This window comes from Canis lupus, chromosome 17 (genome assembly GCF_003254725.2).
Source record: "Canis lupus dingo isolate Sandy chromosome 17, ASM325472v2, whole genome shotgun sequence".
In the NCBI taxonomy this organism is placed as follows: domain Eukaryota; kingdom Metazoa; phylum Chordata; class Mammalia; order Carnivora; family Canidae; genus Canis; species Canis lupus.
In genome coordinates, this window is record NC_064259.1 from 3319888 (window position 1) to 3339300 (window position 19413).

A 19413-nucleotide genomic window follows, 5' to 3' on the forward strand; every position below is an offset into this window, starting at 1 on the left:
AAAAATAGCATGCATAAATGCTCAACAAATGTGCTGGCTGAGGGATCCAGAACCCAATATGCTGCAAGTTCCTTTAGTTACAGGCTCTGAAGTAATCCAATCCCTCATAGGAAGAATTCTGTGCATTCCTAAAATGTCCTTCCTTTAATACTAATTACCCATTGCTTAATCACTTTTGAAATTTCCTTTTATGTCTTACTCATAGTTTTATAAATACCCTCTCTGATAGCAACTCGGATTCGACTGGGCTGTGAAGAGAATCTATTTAGCATGAGATTAAGGATATAAATTTCTCTTTTCTTGACTCCCAATTCTTTAATCACGTGTAAATGACTTTTTTAAAATTGTTTCAAGTATGGCAGGAGAGTAGAAACGAGCAGTCCGCTCCTTGATGACAGGGCCCACATCCAAAGCCGCACCTCCCTGAGCATCTCAGGAGCCTTTACACACGGCGTAGGGGCTGAGGGCATGTTTCCAAAGTTGGACTCAATCTCTTAGGCATTTCAATTAATGCCAATTTGTGAAGAAGTCGATTATATTAAAGAAAGCAATTGATAATACAGATTGTGAACATTCCCTTAACTAAAAGTTAGGAACACCTCGACAATCACAAGTGAGAGCATTCACATAGAAAATTTGAACCTGGGGCACTTGGGTGGCTCAGCAGCTGAGTGTCTGCCTTGGGCTCAGCACGTGACCCCGGGGTCCTGGGATCAAGTCCTGCATCGGGGTCCTCAGAGGAAGCCTGCTTCTCCCTCTGTCTGTGTCTTTGCCTCTCTCTCTGTCTCTCATGAATAAATAAATAAATAAAATCTTAAAAAAAAAAAAGAAAAAGAAAATTTGAACCTGAGCTCTCTGGAATATAGGATCATTATAACTGGGAGATTATTAGAATCTCATATACTGAGGATTATGGATGCATCTGAAGTTTCTGCTAATGATTTTATAAACTATGTGAGAAGGAGCAAGTGTCAGGGAGAGGATTTGAGGCCAGAGTTGGCAGATTTTATATCTTATGACCCTTTCTGTACCTGGTTAATATGTATGCAATGAATGGCAACTTTGTACATCGGATCAACAGTTAACAAGTATATGAGACTACTTTAAATACAACAATGTACATAGTCAATAAAATTTAAGATGATATTTTCTGTTTTTTTAAGATTTTATTTATTTATTCATGAGAGACACAGAGAGAGAGAGACAGAGACACAGGCAGAGGGAGAAGCAGGCTCCATGCAGGGAGCCCGATGTAGGACTTGATCCCGGGACTCCAGGATCACGCCCTGGGCTGAAGGCAGTGCCTTCAGAGCCACCGGGCTGCCCTAAGATGATATTTTCTGCATAAAATTGTGAAATAGTATTCAGATAAAATTAAAAGAAAAAGAAAAAGAAAAAGCTCCCCCCACCCAATAAAAGAAAGGAAACCCCACAAGTTAAATCTCAAATCTCTAGGATTCGTGCAATGGAGTCCGCCGTGGGGGAATCAGCAGATGCTGCAAAGCAAAGACATTAAAATTCCAACATCAAAAACAAAAACTCTTGTCTAGGATAGAGAGCCCTTTGAGAGGGCTGTTTGTGTGCCTGTGTTTGTCGGGAGAAAAGAGGCTCTGGAAACACCACATTTCCCGTCCCTCCAAAGGCCATCGCAGCATGAGGCTCCTGAATGGGACACACATTACAAGCCTCTAATGATTATTTTTGAAAAATTCGCTTTATACATTCTCCCAGCATCCTCAGGCTGGGCTAAAAAGATGCCCCCTTTGCCAGCCAGCGACAGGTATGGGACTCTGCTCCCCTCCCAGAGCTGGAGGAGAGAACCGGCTGCTCAGCTCCTCCCCACACCTTGCTGGGGACCCCAGCCCCAGCCTCCAGCCTCCCAGGGACAAACCTCCTTCTGGGTGGGCCCGGTGCCCACCAAATCCCGGCGTGGATTCCATGTGGCGAGATTGGAGCTCACTTCGAAGGTTAGTTTCGGAAACTTTACCTAATATTTCCAAGCACTGGCCCAAAAGGCTGCCCTGCCATTCTGTAGGTAGCCCAAGTTACAGAAAGACATGCTAACCTCAGACAAGAAACAGAAATTTATCAAACAGAATTCAAATTCTTGGGACTCAATTGTGGGAAAGACATCCCATATACTTATGGGATGCATGAAAGGGAGGGTCTGGGGTGCTTCTTTTAGTTGAGGCAAAAATAAAGTAATTAGTGAATAAACAAATGCTACTGAGACCCCCTTGTTTTCAATATATCTTAAAGAAGATAGTACGTACATAGTTTCATAAAAATCACACCAGGGATTTTAAAGATCAGGACAGTTCTATATTACTCCCTACATGTGGGAAAACTTGCATGAGATTCAGACTTCCAAATCCTATTGTACCAAAAAGAATTATTACGTTGCAGCAGAAAGATAAGTGTGCATAAAAGAAAAAGGTTAGACAAGTTCTCATTTAGTGATTTTCAAAAATATGTATAATTATGTATACTTTCTTTGAAATCATTACAAGATCCCTAACTTTCTAAGGCAATATTCTTCTTCAGCTATCTGTTCTGCAGATATTCTTTCAAAAAAAAAATTGGCTCAGCCTTTTAAAATAATACGATATCCTTTCATCTCAAGGTCTGCTAAGATTAAGTGCAAGGGCCACCACATATCTTAAATCAGTAAAGATTAAAAATTAGCGACCTCAGACATCACCAACTTCAGAGAATAATGGGGACTGAAATGGCAACACTCGTTACCTTCTAAAAATCCTTTCTGGAAAAAAATCTGACTTTCCAAGTGTTTCTCATGAGAAAGTTGTGGGTCATAAGCGTGTTCTTAAGGAATTCGAGGAACATCCTGGGAGACGAACACATGACCTTCTAACAGGTGTTGGGCCCGGGCTGGTGCTGCCTCTGCTCACTGCTCCAGAGCACACCCGCCGGGAAGACACCGGACGAGGTGTCAGTCCCCCCACATCACACGTCGCCAAATATAAGGGGCAGAAATACACACAGAGAAGCACACCCCGAGTCAGAGGTCATAGAGCGTTGTTTTTAAACGATGCATAAACATTTTAGACCCTGTGGTCTTAGAGAAACCGCTCCCCGGCCTGCTGCGCAGGGCTCCCTGGAGGAAGGAGCAAGAAGGGCACACACGTCAAAATGCGCACAGATGGGGACACTGAGGCAAGGCCACCAACCGCCTGCAGCCGCAGAAGAAACTCACTGCACGTGGAGTTCAGACTCGGCCTCAGTTACGTGTTCCTTCCACAGCCCGGGCTGCCTTCCAGAAGCCGAGGGGAAGGCGCCCGCGTCCCAAGGCGAGGTGGCCCTTTCCTCTGCGGGTTCCTGCCCCCCCTCCCGCCGAGGCCGCCGCCCCAGCACCCTGGACAGCTCCAGCCCCCCCGCAGGCCGCCCTGCCCTCGCCGCCTGCTCCCGCCCCAGGCCCCGCGGAGCACCCGTGGGCTCCCGCGGGCTCCCGCGCTCTGCCCTCCCTGCGCCCCTCCCCGCTGCCCTGGCACACCTGCGTGTGCAGGTGTGACGGTGGCGGTGCGTGGGCACGCGTGTGTGTAGACATGTGTGGGTGGTGGCACGTGTGCGCACGTGTGTGGGGCTGTGTGAGTACACGTGTGTGGGTGGTGGCGTGTGGGCACGCATATGGGGGGTGGTGCGTGGCCACGTCTATGTGGGTGGTGGCATGTGTGCACGTGTGTGGGGGTGGCACGTGGGCACGTGTGTATGGGTGGTGGCGAGTGGGCACGAGTGCAGGGGGGTGGCGCATGTGCACGCGTGTGGGTGGCAGCGTGTGGGCACGCGTGTGTGGGTGGTGGTGCCTGTGCATGTGTCTGGGGGGTGGCACATTGGCATGTGTGTATGGGTGGTGGCGAGTGTGCATGCATGTGGGTGACAGCGAGTGGGCACGAGTGCAAGGGTGGTGGCGCGTGTGCACGCGTGTGGGTGGCAGCATGTGGGCACACGTGTGTGGGTGGTGGTGCCTGTGCATGTGTCTGGGGGGTGGCACGTCGGCACGTGTGTATGGGTGGTGGCGAGTGTGCATGCTATGTGGGTGGTGGCGAGTGGGCACGAGTGCAGGGGTGGTGGCACGTGTGCATGCGTGTGTGGGGATGTGTGAGTACACCTGTGTGGGTGGTGGCATGTGGGCACGCATAGGGGGATGGTGCGTGGTCCCGTCTATGTGGGTGGTGGCAATATGTGCACGTGTGGGGGGTGGCACGTGGGCACGTGTATATGGGTGGTGGCAAGTGTGCATGCGTGTGGGTGGCGGCGAGTGGGCACGAGTGCAAGGGTGGTGGCGCGTGTGCATGTGTGGGAGGTAGTGCATGTGCACGCGTGTGTAGGGGGTGTGAGTACACGTGTGTGGGTGGGTGGTGGCACGTGGGCACGCATATGGGGGTGGTGCATGGCCACGTTCATGTGGGTGGCAGCATGTGTGCACGTGTGTGGGGGGTGGCGCGTGGGCATGAGTGCAGGGGTGGTGGCGCATGTGCACATGTGTGTGGTTGGTGGTGCCCGTGCCTGTGTCTGCGGGTGGCACGTGTGCACACACAGGTGTGTGACCGCCCCCGCGCCCTCCAGGCCCCTCTTTCCCCTCCCCTCCTGGGAGGGGGATTCTGGCGCCAGCAGGAAGCCCCCCGCAGCCGCACCCCCTGGACAGCGCCTTGTCATCTCCCCCAGCTGTGCTGGAGCCCGGGGCCTGTGAGCCACCACCACTTCCAGAATAGAGAGTGTCCCTCAGGCCCAGGAATGAAAGGCGGGCAGCCAAAATGTGAGATTATCAGAGTAACAAAGTGCAAAAGTCTCAGATTCAGATGTGTGTGTGCACCTGTGTGTAATGTTTATATATATGATATATAAGTTGTGCATAATAAAATGTATATCAAGGATACTGCATTATATTATATTGTCCTATTATCAAAATATAATAATAAATAATATATAAATGTATTAATACAGATAATACATAAATGCATATAATAAATAATGTAGGTACATAATACATGGCATTATACTTACATATAATGTATATTATAGTTATAGCTATATAATATACAATATTATGTATGTTACATATACAGACATTTTGTTTGTTCATTTATTTATTTATTTATTTAAAAGATTTCATTTATTTATTCATGAGAGACACAGAGAGAGAGGCAGAGACACAGGCAGAGGGAGAAGCAGGCTCCATGCAGGAGCCTGATGTGGGACTCCATCCCAGGACCCCGGGGTCACGTCCCGGGGCCGAAGGCAGGCGCTCCACCGCTAAGCCATCCAGGAGTCCCCACATGTACAGACGCTTTACATAGATAGATACATAAACACACATATACACACATCGTTTGAAATTTTAATTGAGATCTTCTGTCTTTTAACTTGTGACTCTGGTTAACACCTTGACACTTTTAAATTATAGAAAAATAATCTACACGAGATGAGATGTCAGTTGCACAGGAGAAGGGTCCCATCTCTAGGGTTTCCACAGCTCACCGGGTAATCAAGATGGTGCTTTGTCATTCTTGGCCATTTTCTGAGGAATGAATTGAAAATAACTGAATCATGAGAAATTGCCTGGTTTTTTAAAAAAAGAAAATCATGTATCAGGTACACTGGGAAGAAATCAACCTGCTTAAGGGGACGTACACAATTTAGGAATACCTGCCTCTCCACCCGGTACCTGCGTGTGAGACTGTCTACCCATCAGGTTTAGTTGATTCGATGATCTGTTCTGTTATTCCTTCAGTAGATGCTTAGTGGCCACCTGCTTGTATCTCATCGATTTTGCCACTTGCTGGAGATACCAGGGTGGCACTCAGCACCTGCCTCCAGCCGCTCACCGTCCAGAAGCAAGGCAAAAAAACAGATTATTTTAACACAATGAAAAAGTGCTAAAATAGCTCCATCAATGTTGTACTATAAGATGTTACATTAAAGGGGTGCCTGGGTGCTCAGTGGTTGAGCATCTGCCTTTAGCTCAGGTCATGATCCCAGGGTCCCAGGATCAAGTCCCACATTGGGCTCCCCGCACGGAGCCTGCTTCCCCCTCTGCCTATGTCTTTGCCTTTCTCTCTGCGAGTCTCATGAATAAATAGATAAAATCTTTTTAAAAAACCAATCATCTTGGTGATTGAACATATTTAAATATAAATGCACTTAAAAATCAGAAATCTCCAGTTAAGATAGCGCGTGTTTCAGATTATCTTGCAGAGCGTTTTGCAAAGAGTCTCTTCTCATGTACCCAGCTAATAACATCAGTGCCTTACCTGTAACATTGAACTGTGACTACACTAAATAGGTGTGGCTTCAACACAATCTTCTGAGAGCTGATTAAAGTCCACCCCACCCACCAGATCAGTTGCTAAGTGGTAAGTAACCAGGACAAGGCCCAGCCTCTGCTGGAACCTAAACGGGGATGACACAACAAATCATTAAATAAACAATTATAATAAAGTATTCTAAATGCTCTCATGGCAGGATCCTGGGCCTGAGAGAGAAAAGAAGGCCTAAATGGCAGACACTTGCAACTGTCCCCCCTTTCTTTTTGATATTTTCCCTTTTAGAAGAATGAACTCCCTTGTTTCCACTGGCAGGTGCTGCCCAACTATTGACTGCATTGCTAAGGCTCCCTAAAGGCAGGTGAAGTCAAGGGGTGGTGTTTTGGTCCACTGGGGGAAGGCATGTGTGCAGTTTCCATATCAGCACCTTGAGGTAATTTCCCCGACTGTCACCCCCCTTTTGCACAGGAGCCAGCAATGCAGAAGCTCCTGCCAAAGCCCGCTCTCGGGATGTTACCCTACAGCTCTGAATCTAACCTTCTGGATCTTTGGATTTCTTTGTTACAATAGCTCAGCCTGTATCCTGACAAACACGAAGGATACTTCCCCAACAAACAGGAAACTGAGATACGTGACACTGGTTTACTAGTTGGAAGGTAGGCAGCCCAGGAATCAGAGGTGCCCTGTGATGCTGTGGCAAACTATTTACCGAATATCAAAGTATTCAATTTATCCAGTATCAAAAAAACTATCATACTTCCATCTGAAGTCACTCAGAAGACTGAGGTTAGAGAAAATTGGCAAAACTCAGACTATTGGTCGATGTTCACCATTATTCACCCTTTTGTGTAACATAGTAAAAAAGAGAGATGTGTTTGGGTTAAAATCAGGCAATGTTCAAGCAGTCATGAAAGGAAGTAGAGCTCTCTTTGCTGAGATTTCTTTGCCTGTGCCCAGCATCCTAAATTGATTGAGATTTCAGAAATCGAGATTCCCAGACAGTGTAAAAACAGCACATTTACAATAGTCTAACACCAATTAATGTCTCAGATGCTGTTTGAGGCTGTGTAAATACACATTTAACCTTACAATTCATCTTCTTTCCCAGTTGCTCCCCCTTGGTGATCAGGACAGTGATGTTTTATTACAGAATTATTATTACGTTTAATAACATGCAAACCCTTGCATGGTCCTTGGAAGGTAGACAAGAAGGAGGAGGAGAAGGAGAAGGAGAAGAAGAAGGAAGAAGAAGAGGAAGAAGAAGAGGAAGAAGAAGAAAGAAGAAGAAAGAAGAAGAAGAAGAAGAAGAAGAAGAAGAAGAAGAAGAAGAAGAAGAAGAAGAAGAAGAAGAAGAAGAAGAAGAAGAAGAAGAAGAAGAAGAAGAAGAAGAAGAAGAAAGAAGAAGAAGAAAGAAGAAGAAGAAGAAGAAGAAGAAGAAGAAGAAGAAGAAGAAGAAGAAGAAGAAGAAGAAGAAGAAGAAGGAGGGGGAGGAGGAAGGAGGAGGAAGAGAAGGGAGGAGGAGGAAGGGGAGAAGGAGGGAGGGAGGAAGAGGAGAAGAAGAAGAGAAGGAGAAGGAGAAGAAGAAAGAAGAAAGAAAAAAGAAAAGAAAGTTTCCTTTGTCCCCTGGCTTGGAGTCCAGGCTGTTCCTTGTTTTTGTCACTTCCAGTGAACATGGGTCCCAACCCTGAAACCAGATGTCATAGCTGAGTTCCTACTTCTGCCTCTAGAAATATTTAACGCAAACCACAGGCCTCTGTGCATTGACAGCATGGCATGTATGTGCACTTCCCTGTGACATCCTCAAATCCCTGTGCTCGTCCTCTGTCCTTGGGATGGACCAATATTCTACTACTGTTTTCAACCCCCAGCCCTTGTGATCCGTCCCACGTGGCCACATTCTCTATATTATGCATGTGGCTGTGTGCTGTGAGCAACTTTGATCATTTATGGAAAGAAGCACCTGTTCCTCCCTTTGGGATCAGCCTGATTTCAGTGTCCTGGACTCCCCTGGCCAGGCTGACCCCATTTCTGCAGAGTGCCTTTCTGAGACATAAGCCTCAGCTCCTTATAAGGTTGCTTTTTTTTTTTCTTTTTTCTGCATAAAGGATATTGGGTCAGGTCCATCTGGTAACATTGCATATTCAAGGTTCTGTGTTATTTGGATGAAAAATGAAACAGAATAAATTCATTCCTTGCCTAAAAACATCTGGTCCCTCTTAATAAAAACCTACCACTTGGCTGTCTGGAAACAAGTCTATTTGTATCCAACATATATCCCGAGAGTTCTTTTAATTTTTTTTTTCCTCTCCAGCTGCAAAGCCACATGAGAAGTAAACATGCTCTTTCATGTAATTCTCCATTAAAAACGATCTGAAACTATTTCCCAGCTTGTCTGAATAGATTCTGAGTGTTCAAGGGACATTTCACAGACTTGTACCAAAACCCTATAGTACATGAAATTTGTGACTGCCTTTGACAAGTGTCAAGGAGAGCACACTCAGCGCAGACTGAGCCCTTGACTTGTCGCTACACTTTTCCAGCTCACTGCCTGGTGCCCTCAGCTCCCACGCATCTTCTTAGGTAAGAGGCTGTTACCACCCCTCGCATGTGACATTTCCAGCCTTCAGTGATGGATACAAGTCAACACAGAGGACTTCCAATGCAACTTTTTAACATTTTTCATAAATGCTACAGTTTTCAAAGCATGTTTGGATACTTCCTCCCATATGACAGTCTTGACAAACTCCTGAGCTAAGCAGGGGGCGGGTGTTATCATTTCCGCTCCCGAGAACAATGAAGGGACAAAGGTGGAGTCCCTGTGCCTTCTAGGGGAGGTGGCTTAGGGGTTCACCTCCCGACCAGCTGCTCTGCTCCAGGCATGTTGACAGGTGAAATATTTTCAGATAGTAACAGCAAGGCGAGCTTTAAAACAGGGTCTTTTTTTTTTTTAATTTTTTTAATTTTTTTGTGAGCCAGATTTAACATTCCAATAAGTCAAATGGGCAAATGGGGCTGGAGCTTGACATCCATGAGGTTTGTGGAGCAGCCCCAAAGTGGTGTAAAAGGAAATAGAGCATTTCCTTGCAGGCTTGTCCCTCAGTGCCAGATGCTAGATAAAGTATTTGCTTATCTTAAAAGGGACCTGAAAACCAAAAGCAATTGTTAATTTCACCTTCCCCAATGGCTTTTTTTTAAAAAGATATATTTATTTTAGGGAGAGAGAGAGAAAAGAAGAGAGACCGTGAGAGCAGGGGAGGGCAGAGGAAGAGAATCGCAGGCAGACACCTCCCTTAGCGGAGCCTGATGCTGGGCTGGATCTCAGGACCCTGAGATCACGACCTCAGCTGAAATCAGGAGGTGGGTGCTTCACCGACTGAGCCACCCAGGCGCTGCCCAATGGCTTATTGAAATTGTGTCTAGAGAAGGAGGGGACATAGGACAGCCTTTAGGCACGGAGCTGAGCCAAGATTCCCACAGGTTATTATAAGTGGATCCGTGACATCCCCAAACGGCACTGAGACCAAGCCCCCAACTGACGGTCCTAAGGTGTGATTCTGCACCGGGCAGCACAGAGGGCAGGTGAAGCAATGCAAGCTCCAGAGACAGGAAAGGATAGTCACCAATGGACAGAGAAGGAGAGAAGAATTAAAATATACTCTAAATGATGACAAACCAAATAACCCAAACATATTAACAGTAATTTAATGTTGAGAAGTACAAAGGAAACGACCAGAAGAGGACTTCTCTCTAGATGGAGTTAATTCTGTAGAAGACTATGACCTAGAGGTAAATATGGGGGGAGGGGGATATTCAAAGGATAGAAACTCAACTTTTGATAGAAAAACTTTTGTCTTTCTATCACTATCAAAAGAGTGTTTCAACAAACCTCTTAAACGAAACAGGTCTAAATTACCACCAGTCTGAGTGTTGCTGGTACTAGTACCAAGTTACTGCTAAGAGTCAATTACAAATTTGAGGAAGGAGAATACAGACATTGATTTTTTTTAATTTTTTTTAGTGTAGGAGATGAAGTATCAGTTTTTCCACTACTGTGTTAATAAATTACTACAAATTTAGATGCTTAAAGGAACACCTCTTTAATCTCATGTGAGAGGCCCGGCGGGCTCTCCTGGCTATCTACCGAGGCTATCACAAGGAGAAATCACTGCACCTGGGAAAGACTCCATTTTCAATGTATTGGGGTTGTTGGCAGAGTCCAGCTCCCTGGTACTGGCAGTTGGAGGTCCCACAGGTCTAGGTTTCCTCGCCGATCGACAGGGGCAGCTCTGTCCTGGTCTCGGCCGCCAGCATTCCTTCCCACAGGGCAGCCTCCCTCTTTGAGCCAGTGATGGTGCACCAGCTTCCTCTGTGCTCTGAATCTCTCAGACTTCTTCGGCTAATAACCAGAAGAACCTCTCTGTGTTTAAGGGATAGAAGTGATTGGATTGTGCCCGTTCAGAGACTATCCCTTTAGCCGTATAAGCCCTCATTTACAATCCAGGTGAGCTGTGCCATTGCATTCACGGTCTCTACCTGTGCTCAACGCGGGAAGGCTTTCACAGCTGTGGGCCACTCTTGGAATTCTGCTTACCACGCGCGGGGCATTGTGAAGGCTGGAGAGCTTACGAGAATTTGTGAAATGGAAAGAAGACTAACAGCTCGTTCAAGAGACTCACACAGAGAAACACAGAGTTTATTATTCCTTTAATGAGCACTGTCGCGGGAAACAGAAGAATAGGTTTCCTTCCCAACTATTTCTCTAACCACTGAAGAATGTCTCCAACATCCCTTTATTTTTAATATTTTTTTACATTTTTATTTAAATTCAATTTGCCAACATCTAGTATAACACCCAGTGCTCATCCCATCAAATGCCCTCCTCAGTGCTCATCCCCAATCCCCCATCTCCCCACCCATCTCCCCTTCCACAACTCTTTGTTCATTTCCCAGAGTGAGGAGCCTCTCATGATTTGTCTCCCTCTCTAATTTTTCCCACTCAGTTCCCCTCTTTTCCCTTATAATCCCTTTCACTATTTCTTATATTCCACTATGAGTGAAACTCAACATTTGCTTCAACATGGATGGAACTGGAGCGTATTATGCTGAGTAAAATAAGTCAATCGGAGAAGGACAATCATCATAGGGCTCCAACATTCCTTTAATAAAAATCCCACCAGAGAGTAAAGTGGGTACCAGAGAAAGAATAAAAAATAATTACTAATCTGTTAAAGGATTCAAGATAGATCTAATTTTTATTTAGAAAGGGCACCCAATGGGATCCCTGGGTGGCGCAGCGGTTTAGCGCCTGCCTTTGGCCCAGGGCGCGATCCTGCAGACCCGGGATCGAATCCCACATCGGGCTCCCGGTGCATGGAGCCTGCTTCTCCCTCTGCCTGTGTCTCTGCGCCTCTCTCTCTCTCTCTGTGGCTATCATAAATAAATAAAATTAAAAAAAAAAAAAAGAAAGGGCACCCAAGCACAATAAATAAAAATAAACTACCTCCAACGAACTTCAATTAGACGAATAGCATACCTCTCACTAGAAATAGTGGATCCCAGTTAAGTATGAAATGGGGACGTGTCCTCACGCAGCTGAAGACCCATCAGCCTAGAGCTGTGTGTACAGTTACAGGCATGCAAGAGAAAGGGCATCTGGAAGTGTCTAATGAAGGTGAAAGCCAAGGAACCAAGAAAGGAATACAAATAACACAAAGGAGGGGAAACTATCATCAAAGAGTTGCTGCTGAGGAGCCATGAAGCTATTTAAACATAGAACCCAAACTATGCATGTTCACATCACAGACACTTGGACATTATAAACTTGGAACATTTCAACGTAATATCACTAATAACAATCTTAGGGAAGACGGTTACACATCAAGTAAGATTTTTAACTATTTGAACTTTCCATTAACATCTAAAATTCAAGCATGGAGTTTTTCTAAAAAAAAGTGGTAGTGCGAAATAAAGATATTTTTTAGCAGACCCTAATGATGGGAGTTTGCTCCCCACACACACCCACACCAGAGAAACTAGGACAGAGTCTATGTTAGTGTGTGGGAGGCCCAGCAAAAGAAGAAGGTGTGGTTTAAAGAATAATCATAAGCCCACAAATTGAATATGCTTGGGCTCATTCATTGTTCACAGAAAACAACTTCTTACTATAAAGAACTGAAAATAAACCTCTAAGCAGCAATAGCATGGTAGGAAGGAATAGTCAATGAGTAGTTAGAGTCAGGAGGAAGGTAGAAATACCAAATAACCATAATCAGAAGTCAAACAATATAGTTATGTCTGTCAATAATATACAAGTCCCTCTAAAAGAATAGAAGCAAAACCCTCTGAGGGGATAAAGTATTATAGAAAACTATCCATCCAGAAGAACGCAGTGACAAAGAAAAAAGTAAAAATAGAAAAACATATAAGACAGTAGAAATAATTCCAAATATATCAATCAGTAGTAACAGTAAACGTAACCATCTTACACTAAGTAATTAGAAGACTATTTGATTCGGTGTGTAAACAACTAGCTTAAGATAAAATTAAAACACGCAAAACATTGAATGATAAGTTATGCCTTATAAATATTAAGCAAATGTAAAGTGGTGTAAAATGATAATGTCAGGGAGATTAGAATAAAAATGAATCTTATGCAATACTAAAATGAACATTTTGCTGCCAAGGAGTTGTGAAATCAGAATTTTTATGCCCCTGACCATCGAATGTCAAAATATATGAAGTCTAAAAAAATGATAAAATTATAAGGAATTAAATTCTAGTCATAGGAGAAGATTTTAACGTGTCTACATCTGAAAGTATAAAATAGGCTAGCGAAACAAAATTTGTCAGGCCTAAAACCTTCACTCTTGTGTTCGTTTCTAACTGACAAAGAGCCGTGTGGGGCAGCCGATAGACCGTTAATTGGTGGCCATAAAGATGGCAACACAAACACACAGAGGATATTTCTGAAAGGAAAGGGGGCACAGAGATGTGCGGGATGACCAGCCCATGTGCCATGCTCTACAGAGTGGCCCCGATCTTCCTGGGGTGCAAGTGCGGCACCTTGTTTGGTAGAGAAGCCACACGGAGCAAGGGTCGGGCCGGGTACAAGAAGCCATGCCCCTTCTCTCCAATCTTAACGTCTGCTCTATTTAACTTTTAAGTTTTCATATATTCTTTTCCCCGTTGCAGATATTTGATATCCAATGACTCTCTGTGTCCCTCCTCAAGGCATTTGATGGTGACAAAACATACAAAGAGGGACCAGAGACTAGGCCTTCTTGATGAATCTTGAATAATCCAGACCACACAATGGACCACAAGACAATGTTATCAGAAACAAGGATAAAAGAACTGATGGTGACACCACCATTGGTGAGAACAAACATCCAGCACATGCGGTGTGCATGGCGCTCAAGCCGTGCTATGGGACAGGTGTCATTAGGTTGCTGCTTCACTGAGAACTAAACCCAAGGGAACGAGGTCAGCTCACTAGTGACTCACAGCCCAGAAGTGTAGCCTGGCAGCCGGACTCTACATGCCTGCTCACACCCCTCACGTACCCCCTGCTCCCTAGAGATGGGCCCTGAGGAGTGGAATGAGGCCTAGAGCCCAGAAGGCACCAGCGCTGGGGGTTTCAGGGTCTGCTGGTGGTGTCTTGAGATTCTTAATAATTATACATATGAAGTTGTGTTTTTGAAAGTGCTATTGGATGGTGCAACGGAGCACACACAGAGGGTTTGGGCCTTGACTCAGGGGTATCCCACAACTAGCCACTTCATTGGGAGGGGTGGTTGGCTGTGTGATCCCTACCTCCTGACCCACTGGGCCCCACCCAACCTTCTCCCAGCCCCTGTGTGGCCTGCATTGCTACACTAAACCCTGGCAGAGGCCTGGAGACAAGCCTAGTGGTGGCTGTCCCCCACCCTGGGTTGGCAGCCACAGAGCCCTTGGAAGACAGCTTGGCAGATCAACCTCTCACCCGCCCTGACCTAGTACAGAGTGCATCCCAGCACAGGGCTTACAGTCTCTTGAGGGACACTCACCTGGGTGGGAACTGGGGTCCATGAGAAGGCAGATACCTGGCTCAGCTTCCCAACCCCGACATGGGCACAGCGTCAGTCCACAGACAGCGGGAAGGAGCATGAGGAGGACCTATGGCCATGCAGGCACACCAAGTGGCAGATCCGGGGGGGGCTCAGGCATCCCTAGGGGTCTGTATTTACCCCACTGAATTCCTTTTTTTTTTTTTTATCGGTGTTCAATTTACTAACATACAGAATAACCCCCAGTGCCCGTCACCCATTCACTCCCACCCCCCGCCCTCCTCCCCTTCCACCACCCCTAGTTCCTTTCCCAGAGTTAGCAGTCTTTACGTTCTGTCTCCCTTTCTGATATTTCCCACACATTTCTTCTCCCTTCCCTTATATCCCCTTTCACTATTATTTATATTCCCCAAATGAATGAGAACATATAATGTTTGTCCTTCTCCGACTGACTTACTTCACTCAGCATAATACCCTCCAGTTCCATCCACGTTGAAGCAAATGGTGGGTATTTGTCATTTCTAATAGCTGAGTAATATTCCATTGTATACATAAACCACATCTTCTTTATCCATTCATCTTTCGTTGGACACCGAGGCTCCTTCCACAGTTTGGCTATTGTGGCCATTGCTGCTATAAACATCGGGGTGCAGGTGTCCCGGCGTTTCACTGCATTTGTATCTTTGGGGTAAATCCCCAATAGTGCAATTGCTGGGTCGTAGGGCAGGTCTATTTTTAACTCTTTGAGGAACCTCCACACAGTTTTCCAGAGTGGCTTCACCAGTTCACATTCCCACCAACAGTGTAAGAGGGTTCCCTTTTCTCTGCATCCTCTCCAACATTTGTTGTTTCCTGCCTTGTTAATTTGCCCCATTCTCACCGGTGTGAGGTGGTATCTCATTGTGGTTTTGATTTGTATTTCCCTGATGGCAACTATACCCTCAAAACTATAGAACACTTCTGAAAGAAATTGAGGAAGACACAAAGAGATGGAAAAATATTCCATGCTCATGGATTGGCAGAATTAATATTGTGAAAATGTCAATGTTACCCAGGGCAATATACACGTTTAATGCAATCCCTATCAAAATACCATGGACTTTCTTCAGAGAGTTAGAACAAATTATTTTAAGATTTGTGTGGAATCAGAAAAGACCCCGAATAGCCAGGGGAATTTTAAAAAAGAAAACCATAGCTGGGGGCATCACAATGCCAGATTTCAGGTTGTGCTACAAAGCTGTGGTCATCAAGACAGTGTGGCACTGGCACAAAAACAGACACATAGATCAGTGGAACAAAATAGAGAACCCAGAAGTGGACCCTGAACTTTATGGTCAACTAATATTTGATAAAGGAGGAAAGACTATCCATTGGAAGAAAGACAGTCTCTTCAATAAATGGTGCTGGGAAAATTGGACATCCACATGCAGAAGAATGAAACTAGACCACTCTCTTTCACCATACACAAAGATAAACTCAAAATGGATGAAAGATCTAAATGTGAGACAAGAGTCCATCAAAATCCTAGAGAAGAACACAGGCAACACCCTTTTTGAACTCGGCCACAGTAACTTCTTGCAAGATACATCCACGAAGGCAAAAGAAACAAAGGCAAAAATGAACTATTGGGACTTCATCAAGATAAGAAGCTTTTGCGCAGCAAAGGATACAGTCAACAAAACTAAAAGACAACCTACAGAATGGGAGAAGATATTTGCAAATGACGTATCAGATAAAGGCCCCACTGAATTCCTATTCGCAAGGAGTATGCCATTAAATAAGAAATGGAACCTCCAGGACAGGGCAACAGAGAAAGAGAGAGACAGAGAGAGAGAGTAGAAAAAAAAGGAAATAAAATTATATTTTAGCATCTTTGATTACATTTTTCTTATTTTAAACAGCACCTCCATTTTCACATTGCACTGGGATTTGCAAATCCCATACCCCCTATGCTATATTATAAGAGACCTTAAAAGTCGCTGAGTTTATTCCTTCTTCCAGATTTTGAACACAGTTCTGTGATCCAGAGCCACACTGCGTGAGTCCAGTTACGCTCTCATACACCAGTAAGCATTTGTAACCTGAGCGCTCTCTTCTCCAGATAAAACATCTTCGTTTCCTAAAGCTGTATCATCTTTTCACTGCAAGACTGCCCATGATCAACTCCCTGTAGATGTGGTTTCTCAACCAGTTTGGGTCACACCAAATTATTTTAAGATCTATCAACAAAAGAGCTCAAGGTGAAAAAAAAAAGTTTGCGGATGATGAGGAAGTGTACAGGTAACTCTTCTTAGGAGTGGAAGTCACCGACACCAGGATTTTAGGAGCTGTCTTCATGTGGCATTCTGCCCCTGGGGAGGAACAGGCTGCTTGCAGAGGTGAAGAGCTGGGGGCAGTTCTGGAGACTAGCCTGTCATTGGATGTGAACTCGGGGGTCATGAGCATCCCTTGTGGTTCTGAGATCAGGAGATGTAAGAAATTACGGTTAAGCTACATCTGAGTGAGTGGAAACCTTAAACTAGACTGAAGTGCATCAACCTGCCTTGTAATCACTCACATGCTCAATACTTGGGAAGTGCTGTGTCTAACTTGTTCAATGACATCTGTGAAAGATGGGAAAAGGCACTCTTTAAGACCTCTTCAGATCTGAGGGAGAGAGGGAGAAGGGTGTGGGTAGTTATAAGTGGGAGCTGAGGAAAGATCACCAAGAAAAGTTGGAGGCATAACCCTTTGTCGCCATGAAGTACTTGATACCTGCACCCCGATGTTTATAGCAGCAATGGCCACGATAGCCAAACTGTGGAAGGAGCCTCGGTGTCCAACGAAAGATGAATGGATAAAGAAGATGTGGTTTATGTATACAATGGAATATTACTCAGCTATTAGAAATGACAAATACCCACCATTTGCTTCAACGTGGATGGAACTGGAAGGTATTATGCTGAGTGAAGTAAGCCAGTCAGAGAAGGACAAACATTATATGTTCTCATTCATTTGGGGAATATAAATAATAGTGAAAGGGAATATAAGGGAAGGGGGAAGAAATGTGTGGGAAATATCAGAAAGGGAGACAGAACGTAAAGACTGCTAACTCTGGGAAACGAACTAGGGGTGTTGGAAGGGGAGGAGGGCGGGGGGTGGGAGTGAATGGGTGACGGGCACTGGGGGTTATTCTGTATGTTAGTAAATTGAACACCAATAAAAAAAAAAAAAGTACTTGATCAATTCTACTAAAATGTTGACATCCGTATCGTATTCCCTGGTTGGTACATTTTGGAAATAACAACTTGTCCTCTGCCCTCTCCCCTGGCAACAGAAATATCCATCTTATTCTCAAACTTAGAGTTTCTTAGCAAGAAGCCAAGACTGAATGATCCAAGAGCGAAGGTTTTTCTGGCAATGTGTGTTTGCAATAAAGTTAGAAGTCTGCATCCTTAACATTGTTAAAAATATGGTTAATGTTGATTAATGCAGAGAAATTATCCAAGATCAGTTCACTAGGGAGCATGTGTCATCGAGCCAAGGGAAGTGAGATTATTCAGGACCTACTGGATGCCAAGTACAGTAGTTATCCCTTATCTGCATTTTTGTTGTTTATGGGTTTTGTTTCCCAAGGTCAACCATGGTCCAGGAGCAGATGACCTTCCTTCTGAATTATAGGCAGTAGGTCAACAGTAGCCTAACACTAGGTCACAATGTTTATATCAGTCACCTCGCTTCATCTTATCATGCGGGGATTTTGTCATTGTACATCATCCCAAGAAGGGTGAGCGCAGGACGATGAGATATTTGGAGAGAGAGAGAGACCACATTCATATGACTTTTTCTACTGTATTTTGTTCTAATTGTTTTTATTTTATTATGAGTTATTGTTAACCTCTTACTGCACCTACTTTAGAAATTAGCCCTTGTCATAGGTATGTGTGTTCAGGAAAAACGCATAGTGTATATAGGGTATATAGGTTTTGTACCATCCATGGTTTGGGCATCTACTGGAAGGCATAGAGTGGATAGGAGGAGGCTACCATACACTAAATAAAAATGTTAGAGGATTCAATGATGCCAGAAATATTTTTCTCTTTAATTCTTCAAAAAGTTGCTTTGGGAGAAAAATATATAAAATTTTGATAACAGGGGCTCTTCCTTCTGGAGTCACATCGTTTGACATTTCATCACCTCAATGTCTCCCCATGTAGGTCCCAAGTTTTGATCCAATAATGACTGTGTATCAACCATCATACAATCCCACGAGCTGAAATGCTTGCAGCAGCAGCAGCAGCAGCAAGAGCCACACGAAGCTCTCTGTGCCAAAAGGTTTTAATAAAATGCTCAGTGTCATTAGCACAGTCTCTCCCTCTTCCCCATCAATTCCCAGAACCTTGATTTCTTTTAAATCTTCCTTTTAAAATGATCTCATCTTGGCCTAATGATGCTGAATCACAGACACGGTGAGGCAATGCACTTAAGATAATGCATCATCTCGATGGCTCACACAAGTGTAAATATTAAGCAGGATTTCAGTACAGCATTAACTTTTACTGTAACAAGAACCTGCAAAGTAATACTCAGTGCAGCCCACAGCACTGCCACGCTCATTAGATGGCATGAGGAAAATACAAGATAGGATGCATTCTCCTCTCTGCTATAGGATTCCAGCCAGTTTTGCAGTTTTCTCATCAAGGAGAAAGGGAAGAACAACATTTTTAGGTAGTGATTTAAACTTTATATATATATGTAAATCTCATGACCCACGGGCAAACATTTTTTCCCTTGCTAGTCCATCATTCTTATGAGCACAGAGTTTGAGTTTGTGAATAAATATATATTAAAAATAATTTTGAAACATGTGACTATAGAATTAATTCTGTTCTGACCCTGGTAATTGAAGCCAGATGCTCAGACAAGGCTTTACACTTCACACTTGTGTCCAGATTTTGTGTGTGTTTGTCTAGCAAATCACTATTTCAATTCCAGTTTTGTATGTGTGATAATTATTCACCATGTGCTTTTTCAAAATGCATGGACGTGGATTAGGATGGGAAGAACGGAGAGTCTGGGAAAAGATGAGATCATGAAACTTTAGGCAT